At 45.5% G+C, this 20,417-nt stretch overlaps 1 protein-coding gene across 5 annotated transcripts in view; it reads left to right on the forward strand.

Annotated features, from left to right (window-relative positions):
- The window catches only part of LOC119872627 (zinc finger and BTB domain containing 7C), a 335,100-nt gene that overhangs the window by 117,624 nt on the left and 197,059 nt on the right, over nt 1-20,417 (forward strand). For 2 of the 5 annotated variants that reach the window (XM_038543996.1, XM_038543998.1), the window contains 2 exons: nt 2,521-2,590; nt 5,062-5,102. The exons of the other annotated variants lie outside the window; for them this stretch is intronic. The gene's annotated coding sequence lies outside the window, so the exon portion shown is untranslated. The remainder of the gene's footprint in view (nt 1-2,520; nt 2,591-5,061; nt 5,103-20,417) is intronic. 5 annotated transcript variants of the gene reach the window in all.

The raw sequence follows: 20,417 nt of genomic DNA on the forward strand, positions 1-20,417 counted from the left end.
CTACAAGACTCCAGAGAGGGGATCAAGGAGTGTCCTCTTGTGGGTGAATCTGCTGGGGCCATGTTGTTGTGTGCTGCTATTTCTCTGGCTTCCCCATGTGCCTTTCCTGCCCAAACCTCCTTCACTAGCACCAGCAGCCTTCAGGAGGTACGCTACCCTTACGTGGGCTCCTTAGGGAAGGACCACGAGTATCTTGCTTACCGCCCTATTCCCAGCACCTAGCACAATGCCTACACACAGCAGGTGCTCCATAAATGTTGGTGGAACACTGCACATACCTGATTGCCCCTCTCTGTCAGCCCCTTTTGCATGGCTTACGTCTGTTGGTCTACAGTCCTGGCTTTGTCCCTGGCCATTGCCTTGTGTTCCCTTGTTTCCTTTCTTCAAAGCTCTTGAACCTTGCATGTAGGTGAGGGTGCTGGGGCAGACTCTGCAGAGGCAGGACCATCACTTCCCCTCTAAGAGTTCTTATCTTCCCTCCTCCCAGCTTCTGGGAACATGAGCCTAGGTCAACATCTTTGTGGCAAATGCTCCAGATGCCTGTGTTTTGTGCCGCCTCCACCTGTGAAGCTGCAGTGGGGAAGCAGTCCAAGGCTCAAGACTGATGGTATCTTCATTTTAACAGCAACCACGTACAGGTCTTTGGGGGGACTTGCCCCTTGCCCCCTTCCCCAACCTCCCGACACCCTGCCCAAGTCAGGCAGTGCTGGTGCGGGAAGATGGAACAGCTCCAGACCCTGTGGGTCCTTTGTCTTGGTTTTATTTAGGTGCTTTGTTTCCCCAGTGGAGTTTGGACATGATTCTCTGGGGATAAGAAGCTGCCATGTCTTGCAGGATCTGCCTGCAGCCAAATGTGAGGGAACCCTGGCCCCACCTGAAGCTCTGTGTGAAATCAGTGTGGCCTCTTTTTCCTTTCCTTTTTTTTTTTTTTTTTTTTTTTTTGTGATGTTGACCATGAAATGACTGTGGGGAGGTAGGGAGCCTGACGCATCCAGGCAGGCAGCTCTGCCAACCTGTCACTGCGACTGGAGAGGGACCAGGGCTCGTGAGTACTGGCTGTACCGGATTTCCTTCTAGGGCAATTTTTTTTTTTTTTTTTTTTTTTTAACGGGGAAGCAGGAGCAGCTCTCTCATGGAATAGACAGTGATCTGTGTTTTGAAGAGGGGCTGGGCAGGGGCTCCTTCTGGACCCTGTGATGGGTCGGTTCCATGGACTTCTTCCCTGCGAACACGTGTGACACACATGGGTTAGTGTGTTGGCAACCTGTTCGCCTCCCGGTGAGTTGAAGGGCTCTGTGAGTCTCAAATCAATTTCCGCGGTCCCCAACAAGATTCTCCAGGTGACTAATTTAAAAGGCAAAACCAAACAGAATAAGAAAACAACAACAACAAACCCAAAACCCACTACAAGTCCCTCAGGGAAGAACCTGTAAGGAGTTAGTGGACTGCAGAGAGCACTGAGTGGATGTTACTATTACCTATTGATATACGGCAAACCACCCCCGGATGGAAGGGCTTGAAACAACCGTTTGCTCCTGATCCTATGGCTTGGGAACTTGGGCAGGACTCTGTGGAGGCAGCTTTTCTTTGTTCCATTTGGGTCACTCAGCTGAGGCTGGACAATCCAAGGTGGCACCCCTCCCTTGTCGAGGGGGCCTGGGTATGGGCTCTTGGTGGGGAACTTGAGTCTTCTCCACACAGCCTGGACCTCTCACAGCCCCTCCATCCCCAGGACCTCTCTCTCCTGTGGCCTCTCTTGGTAGGAGAACAGCCTGACTTCTTTATGCAGCTGGACACTGCTTCTGTGAAAAGTGGAAGCTGCAAGGTCCCTTCAAGCCCAGGTCACTTTTGCCACACCTATCAGTCCATCAACACAAGTCACATGGCCAGTCCTGGTGAAGGGGAAGGGAAATAGCACCCACCTCTTGATAAGTGATTGTTGTGGCTGTCTTTGCAAATAATCTGTCACAGGGAGACACCCGAATCACTTCTTTTTTGCAGCCATTTTCACATCTGAGCCCATATTTCTCTACTCACCTCATACCTGCTCCACCCAACACCTGGTGTCCCGAAAGAAGATGTGCTACCTTGCAGAAAGGAGGTTGATTTAAAAATCAAAACCAGGAGCACCTGGGGGCTCAGCGGTTGAGAGTCTGCTTTCAGCTCAGGGCATGACCCTGGGGTCCCGGGATGGAGTTCCTCATTTGGCTCCCTGCATGGAGCCTGCTTCTCCCTCTGCCTATGTCTCTGCCTCTCTCTGTGTGTCTCTCATGAATAAATAAATAAAATCTTAAAAAACAAACCCACCAGCATAGGAAGAATGTCATGGTACCGGCCATGAGCATTCATATGTATTCTTGCAGGTGTGCTCATGGAAGCACTGTGCCAGGTTAGCTAAGGCTGGTCAGGCATGTAGTGATTAATCAATTCACTTCCCATTGCCAGAGATCAAAACTTTCTTTTAATTAAGTCTCTGTTTTGCTCACTGATTCTTTCCCTGAAGTAAGTCCTTCTTATCAGTAGGAAGAATAACTCCGGCTTCAAGTTGGAAATGACCAGGCCCCAAGACGAAGTCTCGATGAGAGGAAAGGTTAGTGAATGGGCAGCATGTGACGAGAGCTGGTGTGTGTGCCAGGTGAGGGCTGCTGGGGACACTTTTGCAAGTAGCTTTTTGGTGAGGACAAGAGCAGATGCCCACTGACCTAACAAACACCCCAAACAATAGAGCCCGGGCCCCCACCAGTAGACCAGACTAGTCTTTGCCTTCTTGCAGATGGTCCAATGAGTGACTGAGTCTGGGGAGCAGATGGTGGTTTAGATCACGTTAGGGCCAGGAGACTGGGGACAAGCAGATGGAACCAAGATATATGTTGGAGGCACCCTCAGCAGAATTTGGCGAAGGTTTTTGATGCCAGCAGTGGCAGGCAAGGGTGGGTACATGGTGGTTGAGGAGGAGGAGGGGCAAGTCAGGGAGGACTCCCAAAAGTTTCTGGATGGGGCTACTGTGTGGACCAAGGCACACGCATCAAAATTGAGAAGACTGGGAAAGGTTGGGTGAAATATGTACAGCCTAGTTTCAGAAAGCAGAGTTTGGGATGCCTGGAGAATCATCCCGGTAGAATGCCTGAGAACAGTAGCCAGTTGCAACTCTTACAAGAGAGGTCAGGGTGGAGACCCACCCGTGGCTTCTGTGAACCTAATTTGGCTACCATAATGCTGTTTGGATGAGAAAATGGGGTTCAAATTCAAAATACCTGGTTAAACAAATGCACTGTAGAGCATAACTATTTGGAAGCTGGGAGTAGCTGTGTACATTTATCCCAAGGGCCGATTCGGGTTGTTAAGAGATAGTAGTTTGGTGTAGTCAAAAAAGTATGAGATTAAAGATCCTAAAATACCAGTTCTTGACTCAGCTCCCATCACTAATAACCAGGTGTAACTAGAACAACCTACTGTCTTTGCCTGTTTCACACACTTTACTGTGACATGAAAAGTATAACAAGCCATGAAGTTTACAGAAATTATCGTTTTATTCAAGTTACAATGAAAATTTCTTAGCGGGATAGCAGTGACAAAGTGGATTGTTTCCCTTTGAGATAGTTTTACTGTTCTCCCTTCTTAGCAAAATACCACCTGCTTATCTTTAAAAAAGAAAAGAAAAAGAAAAAAGATATAGAAAAACAGAAACGAGGAGAAAACCACCCACATTTTCCCTACTCTGAGAAAAAAATACTCTTAATAGTTTGGAATATGTTCTGCAGGTAATATTTGCATGGAATTTTAAAAATTAGAGATCATTTTAAATGTGTAGAAATATACAGAGAAATTCTGTAACAATTACCATAAACCATGAGCCATCATTGATCAATCAGCATTTTTTAAAGATTTTATTTATTTATTCATGAGAGAGAGGGGAGGGGGCAGAGACACAGGCAGAGGGAGGAGCAGGCTCCATGCAGGGAGCCCGACATGGGACTCAGTTCCGGGACCCCAGGATCATGCCCTGGACTGAAGGTGGCCCTAAACCGCTCAGCCACCTGGGCTGCCCCAATCTTAGCATTTTGTATTTGATTTGGATTCTTTCCTTTTGAAATAGAATGTAGATACCATTAAACCCTCCCACTCTTTTCAATTCTTCCCCCTCCCTCCTAAAATAAAACAACTATGTGAAATGGAATTTCATTGTTGTCTTTAACTTCATTGGGTAACAAACTGATTTTTTTTTTCACTTATAGGTAAATTGATTGAAGAGTCTACCCTACTGATTTGTCACATTGAGCTTGTCATATACCAACTTGACATCTATCTATGAATTTCTTTCTGTGATTGCTGATTCTTTTAGGCTTGTTACCTCTATAATAATAACACGAAAGTCTTATTACTAAGTTTTTAAATAAGTACTGGTATATAATAGAGAAAGTCTCTCCAGTATTTTTTTTCAAAGTTGCCATAGCAATTTTTTGCTCTTCATGTTTCCATATGAATTTTATGATCTCTGTCACATACCACAAAAACCTGTGATGGTAATTTTTAAAAATTGAGATACAATTGACATGCCATAAATGTCACTCTTTTAAGGTGTATGATTCAGTGGTTTTTAGTGTACTCATAAAGTTGTGCAGACATCACTACTATCTAGTTCTGGAATATTTTCATCATCCCAAAAAGAAACCCCACACCCATTAGTAGTCATCCCCCATTTCTTCTCATCCTTGCTCCTAAAAGCCACTAATCTATTTTTGTTTCCACAGATTTGCTTGTTCTCTACATTGCATATAAATAGAATCATGCATGTAGCCTTGTGTGTCTTGCCTATTCCACTGAGCATAACGTTTTCAAGGTTGATCCACGTTATAGTATGAATCAGTACTTCAGTCCTTTTGTAGGGCTGAAGAGCATTCCATGATATGGGTATGCCACATTTTGTTTATCCCATTCATCAGTTGATAGACATTTGGGTTGTTTCTACTTTTTGGTTATTATGAATAACCCTGCTGTGAACATTTGTGTGCAAGTTTTTGTGTTGACACATGTTCTCATTTCTTCTGGATCTGTACCTAGGAATGAAATTACTGGGGCAGATGGTCACCAACCAGACATAGGTAAGAACTTTATGTTTAACCTTTTGAGAAGGTAGCAGACTGTTTGCCCAAGTGACTGCACCGTTTTACCTTCTTAGGTAGCGTGAAGTAGGTGTGAAATGGTAACCTTTGTGGCAATTCGATTGAAAATGCATTAGTTTCCGAATTGATTTGGCGATAATTAGCATCTCCATGTTGACTTTTTCATCTACAACCCAATATGTATATTTGCATTTGATCGGATCCTCTTTTATACCCTTCCAGTCATCTTGCTGAATTGCTTTATCATTCAGGAACAATGATACCGTCTTAAATAATGGAAGTTTTGTCTCTTTCCAATTATTACACTTTTGCTTTTCTTGTCTATAGTACTGGATAAGACTTTGAATTAGTGATGAATAGCACAGGTGTGAGAGTGGCATTTTTTAAAAAGATTTTATTTATTTATTTATTTATTTATTTATTTATTTATTTATTTATGAGAGATAGAGATAGAGAGAGAGAGAGAGAGAGGGAGAGAGAGACAGAGACACAGTCAGAGGGAGAAGCAGGCTCCATGCAGGGTGCCTCATGTGGGACTCGATCCGGGGTCTCCAGGACCACACCCTGGGCTGAAGACGGCACTAAACCTCTGGGCCACTGGGGCTGCCCGAGAGTGGCATTTCTGTTAGGCTCCTGACTTTAATGAAAATACATCTACAGTTTCAGAATTGCATGTGATGTTTGCCATTAGTTTTTAATAAATAACTTCATCAAATTAAAGAAGTTCTTGTTTATTCCTAATCTGCTAAATTATCATGAATAGATAATTTTGTCAAATGGTTTTCCTTCAGCATTTACTAAGTTGATCATACATTTTTTCCTCTTTAATCTCATAATTTGTCATATTACATTAAATATTTTCTGATGATGAATATTCTTACATTTCTAAGATAAACTGTGGTTGATCCTGATGTAATTTTTATACACTAATCAATTTGATCTGAGACTATTTTAAATAGGATTTTTGTATCCATTGTCATACCTGAGATCGGTCTATAATTTTCTTTTATTTTACTACCCTGCAGTTTATTAAGGTTTTGCTAACCTCATAAAATCATCTTGCTGGTTTTCCTTCTTATTCTGTTCTCTGAAAGAGTTGGCTTTGGATGGGAATTAGCTATTCCATAAAGATTTAGCATAACTTGCCTACCAGACCTTCTTAGCCTCTGCCTTTGGGGAGGGAGGTGCAAATTTCTAATCACTTTAATTTCTATTTTGGTTATTAGTGCATGTAGGCTTTTTACTTTTACTTTTTTTTTTTTTAAGATTTTATTTATTTATTCATGAGAGACACACACAGAGAGAGAGGCAGAGACACAGGCAGAGGGAGAAGCAGGCTCCATGCAGGGAACCCGATATGGGACTTGATCCTGGGTCTCCAGGATCATGCCCTGGGCTGAATGAAGGCAGATGCTAAACCGCTGAGCCACCCAGGGATCCCCTCTACTTTTTCTTGAATCAGTTGTGATCATTTACATATTTTTAAAGAAAATCACTTGTGTTTTTCTTTAAAAAAAAAAAAGATTTTATTTATTTGAGAGAAAGAGAGAGAGAGAGAGAGAAAGGGAGCACAAGCAGGGGGAGGGGCAGAGGGAGAGGGTCTCAAACAGATTCTGCACTGAGCATAGAGTCCAACACAGGGTTTGATCTCACGTCCCTAGGACCATGACCTGAGCTGAAGTCAGACGCTTACCTGACTGAGCCACCCAGGCACCCCTCACTTGAAGGCACCCCTTCTAACTCGGTTCGTACTTTCTCTTTTGATTTAAGAAACATCTACTGTTTTTGTCAAGATATCTCCATTTAAATCCCATTGCTAATTTTTTTGTCTTACCACATTTCTTTTTCTTGCTAACAATTTGTCTTCCAAAGAACTAGCTTTACCTTTTGATAATTAAATTTACTCTTTCATCAATATATGACCTTAGGTTTATTATTTCAGCTCTTTTACTTAAAAAAAAAAAATTATTTATTTATTTCAGGGGGGAGGGAGAGGGAGAAAGAGACAGTGCGAGCACATGTGCATGAGTGGGGAGAGGGACAGGGGATGGGAGACCAGAAGATTCCCTGCTGAGCTCAGGGCCCGAAGAGGGTCTCTATGATGGGCTTGATTTCAAGACCCTGAGATCATGACCTGAGCTGAAACTAAGAGTTGATACTTAACCATCTGAGCCACCCAGGCGCCCCACAGCTCTTTTGTTTTCTTTGTGTTTATGTTGTCATCTTACTAACTTCTTGAGGTGAACTTTTAACTTATTTTTAAAAACCGTATCTAAAAAAAAAAGTATCTATATTTATCCCCATCTCCCTTTTTTAGTCTAAGAGTAACAGTGTGAGATCCACAATCTTACCATTATGACTTTTACCTGGACTGTCTTTTTCTGTCACCTTCTTTTCAATCTCTTTATGTTACTTTTGGGTGTCTTTATAACAATATTTAGCAGGATTTTTTTTCCTTTTTTTTTTACCCAATTATAAGGGTATGTCTTTCAGTAGGTGATTTCAATCCGATTTTATTTTTTGTGATTACTGGTATAGACTTTTTTCTGCTACCCGGTTTTTCATATTGTTTGTTTGTATATAACTTTTGGTTTTTTCTCTCCCTCCTGCCTCTTGCTGGACTCATCACATTTTTGTTACTTACTTTTTCTCCTCTCCTGGTTCAAAAGCTGTAGATTGGGTGGACTTTTATTTTTCAGAGCCTACCCTTTCCCTTAAAAACAAACAAACAAAAAAATCTTTTTTTCTTTTTTGAGAGAGAGAGAGAGCACACTTGAGTGAGTGGGAAGGGGGAGAAGGGAGGGACAGAGAAAGAGAGAGAGAGAGAATCCCAAGCAGGCTCTATGCACAGCATGGAGCCCAACACAGGGCTCAATCTCATGACCCTGAGATCTTGACCTGAGCCAAAATCAAGAGTTCAGATGTTCAACTGATTGAACCACCCAGGTGCCCCAATACAATCTTAATTGTACATTTTTTCCCTAACGAAACCTTAAACTATTGAACTTCTTTCCATGCCTCTCAAGCAAGGAAAGGGCCTTAGCCCAGTTTCAATGCACAAAGAATGTTCTCTCTTCTCTCTACTCTTTGTTAGTTATCCAGAATTTAACTCCACTTACTTTTTAACTATACACAAAATCAGTAGTTCAGAACAATTAGTAATTAATTAATCAACCCACCTATTTTATCAGTTGCTGCACTTCCCATTTCTGTTTGTGTTGTTTTACATCCCCAGCTGTCTCTCTGCTCACTTCTCTTCTTGCTGAGATAGATCTTCAAGCATTGTCTTCAATGAGGGTCTACAGAGGATGAATTAACTCTCAGCGTTTTATGTATGAAAATATCTTTGTGTTTTTTTTGTACTTATTTGTTTATTTATTACTGCTAAATTCTTGTTTAACTGGATATAGAATTTTAGGATTATAGTTCTTTTTTCCTTTTTTGAAGATACTACTTTATTGCCTCCTGGCATCTGGTATTACTAGTGAGTCTGCTTTCTTCTATAATTATGTCCTTCATGAAGTCTTAGCTTTTAAGATTTTTAAGACTTTTCCCTTTATTTGGGGCGCCTGAATGGCTCAGTTGGTTAAGTGGTTGACTCTTGCTTTCGACTTGGGTCATGATCTCAGGGTCCTGGGATCCAGCCCCTTATGTGGCTCTGTGCTCAGCATGGAGTCTGCTTGAGATTATCTCTCTCCCTCTCCCTCTGCCCCTCCTCCTGCCCATGTACACTCTCCTTCTCTTTCAAAAAAAAAAAAGAAAGAAAATGAAAAATAAAGAAAAGAAAAGAAAAAAGAAAAGAAAAAAGATTTTCCCTTTATTTTTTATAAAATAAAAATACTGTTTCTACTTTGTGCCTAGGCATGCATTTATTTTTATGTCTCCTGTTCATGACTTTTTAATTGTCCTAAAAAATACTTTTTAATCTGGTGACTCTAGTTTTGGTTCATAGCTAGGAAACTCTTCACCATTAGCTTTGTGAACATTGCTTTTCACTATGCCTTTTGTTTGCCTCTTTGGGGATGTCTATAAGATGTGTTGGATCCTATCCATCTACCATCTATATCTCTTAATTAACTTTTATAGTTTTTAAAATCTCCACCTCTCCATGTTTCATTCTAGATAAATTCCCTAATGTTATCTTACAATTCACCAATTTATAATGATGTCCAGTATAGATTTTATAATTCATAACATTTTACTTTTATGACCCTACTTTTAATTTTCAGGATTTAATGGCTCTTTTTCACATAGAGCTATTTTTATTTTGGTTCTGTGTTATTGTTTGGTAATTCTTTTTCTTTTCACAGTGGTAATTCTGTTTTTGTGGGTAGTGAGGGGTGATGCTTTGCTTTTTTTTTTTCCAGATTTTTGTATCATTTTTGTTTCTTCTTGGGTCCATTCCTCTTCCAATAGTGGACTTTGTTGGCTGTCTTTCTTCATCTTCTCTCCTTTGCCATGCTTTACAGTCTCTTCTGAGTACAAGGCTACTTTTCTTCCTCTGCCCAGTGCTCAATCTTCCCTGTAGAGTGACTTTGTGTTTGCCTCTACCTAGTTATTTATGGCCTTTGGGGAAATATCTGGTCCTCTACTGACATCGCATGGCTTCCACCTGCTAGAATATTGCAGATCCAGTCACTGAGCCAGTGGCTGGCCTGGCTCAGATCCTACTGTGAGGTTGCGTCTGAGTTCTCTGGTTTCCCAAGGTACTTGGCCCCAGAGAGTGGTCAGAAGCAGCACTACTGAGCTACCTCCTATGAGCAGGAGATGAACACCCACCCCTGGTTTCAAGCAATGGCTCTGGCCTCTTGCCTGGTGTAAGGACTTTATGCCACAGGGGCTGGACTTCTGGTAGCCTCTTTCTGCTGCTGGACCCCATATTTTCCAGGCCCACAGCATCAGTCCTTTTTGCTACTTGCTTTCCTATTTTATTTCTAAATCCTGCTGCTGAATATGACTATGTTCTCTTAATTTTTGCTATAAGATATATTTGGGGATGTTGGCAGGGTGGCTGACACAAAGCATGAACATATAACAACCTCTTGAGTGGAATTCTTGCCAGACATTTTCTAATGTCTTTTATATACATAGGAGGTAACACTGTAGATACTGGTATGTATCTTGCTTGGTTTGGTTTGGTTGTTTGTTTTGACTTAATACTTACATAACGGGCAGTTATTATAAACTATGTGTAAATGTTTCACTGTTTTCTGCTTGTATAAAGTAGTTTTTCTTCACAGATAGTTTTAAAGCATCTAGGTAGGTTTCTTTGAAATATGTTCAGGTATAGGATGTTACTAAGGAGTTTGGTCCAGCTTGGCCCCTTCCCCATGAGAACTAAGGTGATTCTTCTGGCCATTGTGGATAAAAGGGCCCAGGCTGTAGGGATAGTCAAGAGCTCTCTCTAAGAATCTGGTCCCAACTGCCTAACTAATAAAAGGAAGGGCCCTGAGGGCCATTGACTTTGGAGGCCATTGCGAGATCTTTGGGACAACAGATGGTCTTTTCTCACCAGCTAATGAACCTTCAGTGTGGACTAGAGACCTCTAGGACAGAGGCTTATAAAGAAATGACCCTAGGAATAAACCATTGCCAGAATAATATATCCATCAAAGTGACTTCTACCTTCCATCTGTGGGCTTCCTTCTATCAGCTCCCAGGAGTTTCCTGAAAGCCTTTAGATGTGGTCCTGGCTGTTCCCATAATTTCAGTTGCCCTAGAATATGAGAGTTGAACATCTTTATTGTGGGGTTCATGCTTTGATGACAGTATTTTGGTCTACTCACTGTATTAGTACACAATGTGGAGAAGCTCTTCGTGTTGTGCTCTTTCTACACAAGGCCCTTTTCTACCTCACCACTTCATCCTCAGCTTCCGACGTGGCCCCTGATTACATGTGTACATATATGTATGTCACTATCTATTTGTACATCCATATTCCTATCTAAAGCTGTACCCATACCTACCTACATTTATATCTGTATCTTCACAAGGACTTCCTCCTTGACCAGGCTTCAGCCAGGCTCCTCTGAGCTTCTTCACTAGCCTTCAACCTTGGCCCACCCAGCCCAGTTTAGCAAAGAACCCTTCAGAGCCTTGATATCTGATCACTCTTAATATCTGATCAAAGTCCTCATCCCCACCTCGGTGTCTAAGGCCTTGGTCTACCTTTAGCAAGACACCCCCTACCCTTGATATGTAAACAAGGTCTCTCAATAATTTCCATCCACTGGCCCCCTCACTCTGCTCCTTGACTACAAATCCCAGTTGTCTCTGCTGAATGTGGAATTGTGCTCAGTTTTGGTTTTTTTTTTTAGATTTTATTTACTTATTCATAAAAGACACAGAGAGAGAGAGGCAGAAACACAGGCAGAGGGAGAAGCAGGCTCTGTTCAGGGAACCCAATGCAGGACTCGATCCCAGGACTCCAGGATCACGCCCTGGGCCGAAGGCAGGAGTCAAACCGCTGAGCCACCCAGGGATCACCCTGTGCTCAGTTTTATACTGAAGACTCTCTCTCATACCACAGTAGCCTGAATCACACCTGTCCCACCATTTTTAACAAAAGTCCAGTGTAAAATTTTTCTTTTCGGCTTCTGGATCTAGATCTAGGTACATGTGAATAAAGTAATAAATGAACAAAGTGGGGTCAAATGAAATTAATGCAGGAACATACCTGTAGTTGAAAAGTGTCCTATTGAAAATTAAGTGTCCTATTGACACTTAGCTACGCAATTCTTGAGACAGGTGTATGGCTTGTTATTTCCAAACATTTCACTTCAAATGTGCCCTCATCCGCCTATGGAAAATATCTGCCAGGTGCTGTGCCCAGCGGCTGAAATGGCTGTGTCTTGAATGCAGGCCTATGGAAGGTACTCGCATTTCACATATGTAAGATAGAGACATTTAGAAGCTGGAAATCTAAAAGACCTCTTGACCTGCGAACCACAGAAGGATGTGCTCAGCAGAGCTCTTGGAGAGAAGCTAATGTGAGTGGGAATGTGAAGGAGAATTTGGTTTCCTTTATTGGTTACCGTATTGATAAACATGAAGACCCAATTGCAAAAAGACTTTGCTGTCAGAACAAAGTATATTTCAATTGTGCAAATTCCCGCTGAACGTGTTGCGGCAGGCCACAACTGATCCTGTTGATCAGTTTTAGTGGAGTAGAACTGTTGAGGGGGACTTGTCAGGCGGTGAGCACCTGCCTTCTCCAAGGCTGGGTGAATTGTTGCCAGGGATCGGCTAGTTGTTGTCAGTGAAAAGGCGTGGGCAAGAAAAGGAAAAGTTCCTGGCATGTAGTGTCTATGGTGCTGAGGAGAGTAGCTGGCGAGCAGTGGAAGGGACTTGGCCAGAAGGAAATGACCTTGTATATTGATCTAATTTGACTTACTTTAGAAACAAATCATGTACCAAAGAGGCAGGTGCCAAGGTGTGTTCACTCCGGGCTTATTTGCAGGAGTGAAAAATGAATAATCTCAAAAAATTTAAATGTCTATCAGTACAAGCCCTTTAATAGAATGAGGTGGAGCCCACTAGACAGGATAGTAGGTCTCCACCATGGTTGATCCAGTGCCATTTTTTATAACAAATATCTCGTAGCCTCAATGAAACTCATGAATACATGTAAACCTACCTCTGCATAAGGTTTTTAAAAACCCATTCTGTAAAACTAATGATAATATAAGAGAGAAGTGAAAGTACCTTGTAATCAACTGTGCGTATTTTGCTAAGTCAGTGCGCAGGCAGGACCAGACATAATGAAGATATATGAAGGGGTCAGAAGCTTGCCCTGTGCCTAGTCACACAGGTGGCTTGTGTGGACAGCTTAGTACCAAGAGCAACGTTGTACTTGTGATGAGTTTTCTCTTCAAATGGTGAATAACTCCTGATAAATGGTGAACAAAACAAAGATTTCTTTGCAGTGCTTGGATGCAGGGCAAGTCTTGGCTGCGTGGGATCATGGATATGTTGCACCCCCACGTCCAAAACATCTCAGGTGTGATAGGGTCCTTGTTAAGGACCTCGGGCTGCTGCCCCACCTGCTTATTCTACGAATGAAGAGACCAGTGGGCTAAGAAAGAAAGAGGGCTTGCCTGTGGTGAAAGGCATAGTGGGAACTAGAACCCAACACGCTTTCCAGAGTACGTATTAAGTGCTTCCTGGATGCCATCTGCCTGCTAAAGCTCAGCAGGAAGAGCCCTTGTCCTGGGAGGAAAAGGCCTACATGTTAATGAGTCCTGCTTCCGCCAGACCACTTAAACCTCTCTGAGCATAAGCACATAAGCCTCTCTTTGTTTTGTTTTGTTTTGAATGATTTTCTTAGTTGGAAATAATCTCAAATTTCCAAAATTGACAAATACAAAACCACCTCCTTCCTCCCTGAACCATCTGAGAGTGAGTTGCCAACCTGCTGCCCCATCACCCCAGACTATTCAAGTGTGTAATTCCTGCAAACAAGGACATTCTCCTTCAGAACCACAGCACAGCTGGATGGTCAGGAAATTAGCATTGACACACCACGACTCTGTCATCCTCAGACCCTTATCAAGTTTTGCTAAATGTCTCAATAATGCGCTCTGGGCAGCAGGGGCCAGTTCAGGATCACATGTTGGGGCTCCTTCCAGTCCAGGATGATTTCTCTGTCTTTTCTCTTATTCTCATGGTCTGGCCCTACTTTTGAGGAACACGGGATTTTGGAAGCACCCCTCCTGGGTTTGTCTGATGTTAGCATGATTGGATTCACAAGGTGTATCATTGTCAGGACAGCTGCAGAAGTAAGGCTATGTCTTTCCAATGTCAGTTTTATCAGAAATGAGATCAAAGGGAAAACTGTGGTCATTTATTGTGTTCCTGCCACAGGCTGGCACTGGGCCACATGCTTCATCCGTTGAACTCATTTCGTCCTCACAAGGGGAACAGTCCATTATGCTCACCACTCTAGCTAGAGATGAGTAAACAGTGCCTTAAAATTGGGTAAGTGACTTGCCCATGTGAAGTGATCATCGCAGATGAGCAGAGGTTTGAACTCAAGCATTCTGGCTTTAAAGTTCTGGGAGCCTACCGACTATTTTCGGAGAGAATCAGGGCCAGACAATAGTTAAAGGAGTAAAGACAGATTTGATACAGGAACTTGCAGTTGGGGGGAAAAGAGACTTCAGTATGGGACTGAGCTCAATGCCAAATACAAGGAAACATAGGGATTTATAGCCGAGGAGCTGGGGGATGGGTCACTGGATGGAAAATGACTAAGAGGAGACATCAGGGTAGGGGGATTCTAGCTAAACTGACTTAGCAGGAGTCTGGCTAAAACTGACCTGTGCAGGCCTAGCCCAGACAGGGCCAAGGTCAAGGTAGAGGCAAGAAGAGACACCTAACTAAACTTGGTGAGCAGAGCACATCACTCTTCATTGGCCTCATCCAATGCCTTGTGTTGTAGAATTCCATTATTTAACACACATACATATCCATTTTCTCACTAGTTCACCTCAGATAATATTCAACAGGCCCCTTTGGCAGATGGAGACTCTGAGGCTCAGAGAGGTCATACGGCGCTCGAACCAGCCACATAGTCTGTCAGCGACGGGACTTGAACAGGGCCTGCTGCCTCCCTCATTCCTAGCAGGCACCAAAACTCAGCTTCCGTTTGGACACAGGGCAGGAATAAGCTGTACAGGCTCCGTTCAGATGGAATTGAGATTCTGAGCACAGCAGATCAGGAGTTGAGAATGAAAATGTGGGCTTCCCCACCTGCCCAGTTTGGGGCAGCCACACCCAGCCAGGTTGCCTGGCTGGGAGGCTGTTTGGCTGGGAGAGGGAGGAATGTCCACCCCTCTCTGCCCCAACGTGCCTGTGCCTCTAGCCAGCCCTTCCAGGCTGTGGGAGGCGGGCCCACCCGGCTGGCTCTCAGTGTTTACTGACACAGTTGTAAATTAGACTTCTCCTTTGTGAATGGGGATTACAGGCACCCTGCAGAGAAGTTCTGTAGCCTCAGGAACCGTCAGGCTTCCACCAGACTTCCACATTTGCCTTGGCACTCCCTCCCCCTGGCTTCACCCTTCTCTCTGGGTCCCAGCCCGCTGCCCCTTTCTTGTACCATGTCCACATTCCAATGCCTTATGGCAGCCTGAGGGGCTCCCAGGAAGGACCCCCTAGAGGTCGTGATTCTCAAAATGTGGTTTCCCACCAGTAGCATCAGCACAGGCTTGTTGGGAACCCAATTTCATGGGCCCTGCTCTAGAAACACTGAAGCAGAAATTCCAGAGAACGGTGGTCTAGGAATCTGTTTGAATAGAGCCTATGGGTTATTGTGCCACCTGCACAAGTTTGAGCTCCACTGTGTTAAAGAGAAGGGGACCTCACAGGAGCCCAGAGATGAGCAGCCACTTCTCAGTTCCCCATGTGGAGCCTTGGCTTTCCCATTAACCAGAGTCCCTCTGGTTCCATCCTTCCCCAAGTGCACAGGATCAAGTCAGGGACCTTGGGGCATGCAGCGGTGGGGCCCAGGTTGGGGCTGCTCTTGGGGCCAAGATTGGCCCTGACCAGTAGGAACTGCTCCCTTGAGAGAGCAGGTTAGCCTGGAAAACTGCTGAGGACAAAGGAGAGATTGAGGGTTTTATCTATTCAGGGGGAAAAGTTGTGTCTGCTTTAGAAAAATGTAGAATGAAACAAAACAAAAAATGGAGACAGATCGTTTCCAGCAGATGGCCCCAGGAAGATGGCCATCTTGGTGCCAACGGGCAGCTCATGGTGAATTCAGGTCAGCTTCTGGGACAGTGATGTCCACTGTGCCGCTGTATCCAGTGCCACTGACCTGCCAGAGGTCCCTAGACACCAGCCCTCAGGTTCCTACGAGTTACCACCAAAGTGTTCACCAGTCTGAAGGCAAGCAAGAAAAAGACAATTTTTAATGAAGCTCAATTTATCCCATTAAAGGATCGTTCTTTATTTTGAGATCGGGCCCCTCCACCACAGGGTTCTGTCTTTTAGGAAATGATGGTGATCAGGGTTTATGGTGGACACAGAGTAGAGAGTAGATGCTTTCTGATATCATAACCACAGTGAACCCAGCAACCTATGCCAGAAACACCCGTTCTTATGTTTACACTCCTCAGTTTAAGCTGGAAACGTAGAACTCCTGCTCCAGTCTAGTCCTACATGTTCCCCTCACCCGGAGAGGTTAAGTGAGAGGCCCTAGGGGACGCAGCGGAGTGTGGCACCACCAGGACGGGAGGGCGGGTCCCTCCCCCGGAGAGGTGGGCCTGGCTCCTCTGTGAGCTCGCCCAGGGGCTCCTCCAGTTCTCATCTGCACCTGGGCCCTCCTCCTTGTTCTGCTTGGAAGGTGCTTTTCAAGGCCCTCTGTGAAGGGAGAGGGTTCCGGGCTGCCCTTGCAGCCCGCTCCTGGGCACAAGCCTGTGGGGAGTGTCTGCCACACAGAGAGACAGTTAGTCACCATCCCCGCATGAGCCGACCAGTTGGTGGGGGCTGGCCGGGTTAGGGGAGGGTGATGCCAGGGAGACTGTTGCCATGGTGACTTGGTGGTAGCCCTCCCCAGCTTCCCTAATCCCAACCCAGGCCGCCAGCTTCTCGAAGCACCGCTTGCCAGCACATGGAAAAAAGCTGTTTTGCCACCTCTGTGAAACTGGGATGGTGTCTGACAGCTGGAACCCAGCCACCCAGAAGAAGACCCCAGAAGGTCCTTCGTCAAGCCTGAGCTGGGGAGAGCGGGACTGTGGCTTCCCAGAGCAGGGCGGGGCGAGCCTGGCTGGAACTGTGAGAAGTGCTGTGACACTGAGCCAGCTGTGAAGGGACAGGCGGCGAGTGCTCCTTCCTTTGTTTCTCTGATTTATCCCAGTTCTGTTCACACAGGTGATTTGCTTCTGTGGTCATCTTAAACAATGAGCAGCTCCGTCTGATTCACCCCATGATTGCAGCTCAGCCTTCGACTGTAATTGATGTTAGTCAGGCTGCCTAACGTTCTGTCTTACGAAGACCGGCTCATTAATTGACTGTAGAGATGTCACCCACACGCTGGCCTAAAAGCGGTGCTGACTCAGCAAGAGCAGGCCTGCAGATTTCCGCTCCTTCCTTGAGGATGAAATCCCAGCGGTGGCATTGCCCGGTGATAGGGCATGAAGATCTCTAGGGGTCTTCATATGCTTTGCTAAATATTTTCCTCCAAGGCACCGGATCGGACTGCCATTAGCCACTTCTGGTTCCCAATTCTCTGCAGTCCTACCAGCATTTGATTTATGGATTCCCTGTTTTGTGCTAATTTACAGGTATCAAGTGGTGCATTATTGCCTGGCTTTGCATTTGTGGGGGGCTTGAGTGGTTAAATCTGCATATCTCTGATGACTAATTCGTATGCTGGCTTATTTGTATTTCCTCCTGTGTATTGTCTGTTTACGTCCCTTGTTCCTTTCTCCTGAGCATCTTGGGTGGCTCTGTGGTCACCCAGCAGCCCCCCAGCCTGTGGACTGGCCGGGCACAGGTACTCAGTGGCTAGAGCACACAGCCCACCAGCTCCGCTGCACTGCTCACCCCCTCGGGGCTCTGCTGTGGAAGGCGGGCGGGGAGGGCAGGAGGGCCAGTCTAAGGTTGCCCTAGAGCTCAGCTGCATGCTCCAGTCCATTTTTGAAGGTTCTTTGTTCCATCATCTGAAAAAAAAGAGGGAGCAGTGAGGTTACCTTTGTGTCTGTTCCAGCTAATCTCAAACTCTGGTGACTCTGGGGATGGGTGCAGAGCCGAATATGGTGTGCTGCTGCACCATGGGGGTGGCGCTGCTTGCACAGGTACTAGGGACCCAGGGGACAGAGGGCCATGTGGGCCATGGCAGTTTGGGGATGGAAGACAGTCCCAAAGAATAGGTAAGATTTAGCAGGATGGAGAGATAAGAAGGACTTGCAAGATGGGGGAAAACATCCTGCTGTGTTCGTGGGATGGTGGAGGATCGAGTCAGGCCAGAGCACAGGGTTCCTGTAGGAGCTGGGGCTGTTCTAGGCCAGGGTGGAAGAAAGAGAGGGCTGGGCCAGGCCAGGTAGAGGTGATCCATGAGTGGGGCACAGAAAGCTTTCCAGCAGGAGCATGGGGGTGACAGCAGCATCACAGGAGGATTGGGAAGGCTCTGCCAAGGGTGGACAGCTCTCCGGGGGAACCAGCGGAGGCCCGGGGCTAGTAGGTTCTGTACCAGCAGATGTTGGCTGTGGGGCACAGTCGGGCTTTGTGAGGGGTCCCGGCTGTACACTGGGGGCTTGGCCTTGGTGGAGCCTGAAACACCCTCAGTCTGGCCCTGTATTTCTGGAACATAAGATACTGGCATGCAGTGAGAGGGATGTGCATCTTCTAGTGCAAGATGGGTTGGTAGTTGCCTGTTGAGGAGTCCCTATCTGTTGGAGGCACCCAAGGGCAAAGAAAAACTGAGTGATGTTTTTGCGTATGCTGGCAATTTTGGAATGTCTATTTACGAGGTGGATCCCTACTTATCCTAGGTAAGACACTACTGACGCCATCTCTTAGCATTTTCACAAGATTGGTGTGAATCTCGATGTATATACTGCCTGGTGTTTCTCTTGGAGGGTTTCCAGCGAGTAGGCCTTACCTCCTCAGTGAGAAAGGAAACTCTCTGAGGACAGATCACTGAGTCTTTGCCCTGGAGTTTCCAAAAGTCCTGTCTGTAGAGTGAAGACACGTAAATAGTCAAGACGCACCTGTTGCTTGTAGTCTCTCGGATGTCCCATCCTTCAGCTTCCACTGCCAAGGGACTAGATGCATGATGTGACCGAAGGTACCCTAAGACAGGGAGCCAAGGACCAAGGAGCCCGCATCCAGCTCTGCCTTCCTCCAGCCCTGGTAGCCTTGAGCTGGTCATTTTGTCTTTCTGAGCTTTGATTTCCTTGAGTGCGAACTGAGACCATCATGGAAACTGTTTGTAAAGATGTCTCAGGTTCTTACCCACCTTCATGTTCTTTCACGTGCTCATGGGACTTCCCCAGGACCCGCCTCCCAACCCTGTGACTGGACACACCCCACATGTGCCAAAGGATAGAGAAAACCACCTTCGTTCCCTCTGTCACCTTCCTCCGGGCCCTTCTGTCTTACCCCCACTCACCAAACCTAAGAAGGCACCCGTCCAAAGCATTCCCAACCATCTGGTGCAGGAAAATAGATCCTTACGATGATTTGGAAGATTGAGAGTGGCCACGGCCCCAAATGCCTTTTCATGACCCCACATTCTGCTCAGGGCAGTATGGCGGGGGGAAGCCACCTGATGTTGGCTTTCCAAGGAGACGTGGTGGGGAGAGGCCAGGGTGTGTTGGCAAGCCAGGCGGAGGTGCTGGTGGGAGTCCAGGGTCAGCCTGTGGGGCATCCTTCAGATGAACTCTTCTTCTGCACCACAGTGTCCTGTGAGGACACTGCCTTCTGCAGTCCGTGACTCAGGGCTGGCTCTCCCACGTAGCTCCTGCAGCTCTGGGCGGTTATTATACACTATGGCAATAATCATCACCATGATAATAACAACACTACATTTGTTTGGTCTCTTAACTTGGAAATAAATAAGACAGCCTATCTAGTGTGAGCTCCAGCTCCAGTCCCGGTACCCCATCATCACTTAATAATGATTACGGAGTGCCCCTCCCCCCCGGGCAAACGGCGCCCTGCCCGGCACTCGAGATATTAAATCCACCTAGAAGCAGGGTATAATAATGCTGACCCTGCAGGGATGTTCCAAGAATTAATTCCTGCAGGCTCTCCGTGCTGCTCTTCTCCGACACATTCAATCTTAGGAACCCAAGAGTTGGTGACGTTTATGCCATGAATTAAGACATTCTGCTGTTGCCCCTGGAACTCTTCATTACAGTCCTGAGTCGATCAATGGCAAAGAGGAATACTATTTATTAGTTAAGTGGATGCTATTGAATTCTTAATTTAAGTGGCTTTTAATTCACTGTTTTACTTGCTGTCCTTCATTTTGCCCTTGTTCATACAAATTTGCCCATTAAAGCCCGGTGTGAGGCCACGCTGCTGCCTTTTATCATGCTCTTGTGTTTTTTTGGAGAACAGTGTTCGGCCTCTCAGCATGAAGAAAGCGAGATTCTCAGAGTGGGCAGAGAGGCCAGACCTCTTGTCCTAGGACTGGCTTCTCTGCTATCTGCTGGGGGAAGTGGGTGGTCAGGGAGGAGGGGTGAGCGAGTCACACGGCCTTCCAGATAAGGTATGACAGCTAGTTTGGCCTTCACTGGCTTTTCTTGCTTTGGTTTTACCGGCTTACAAATCTTACTGCAGTCCTCCCAC

The sequence above is a fragment of the Canis lupus genome, chromosome 7 (assembly GCF_011100685.1).
Source record: "Canis lupus familiaris isolate Mischka breed German Shepherd chromosome 7, alternate assembly UU_Cfam_GSD_1.0, whole genome shotgun sequence".
Lineage (NCBI taxonomy): Eukaryota > Metazoa > Chordata > Mammalia > Carnivora > Canidae > Canis > Canis lupus.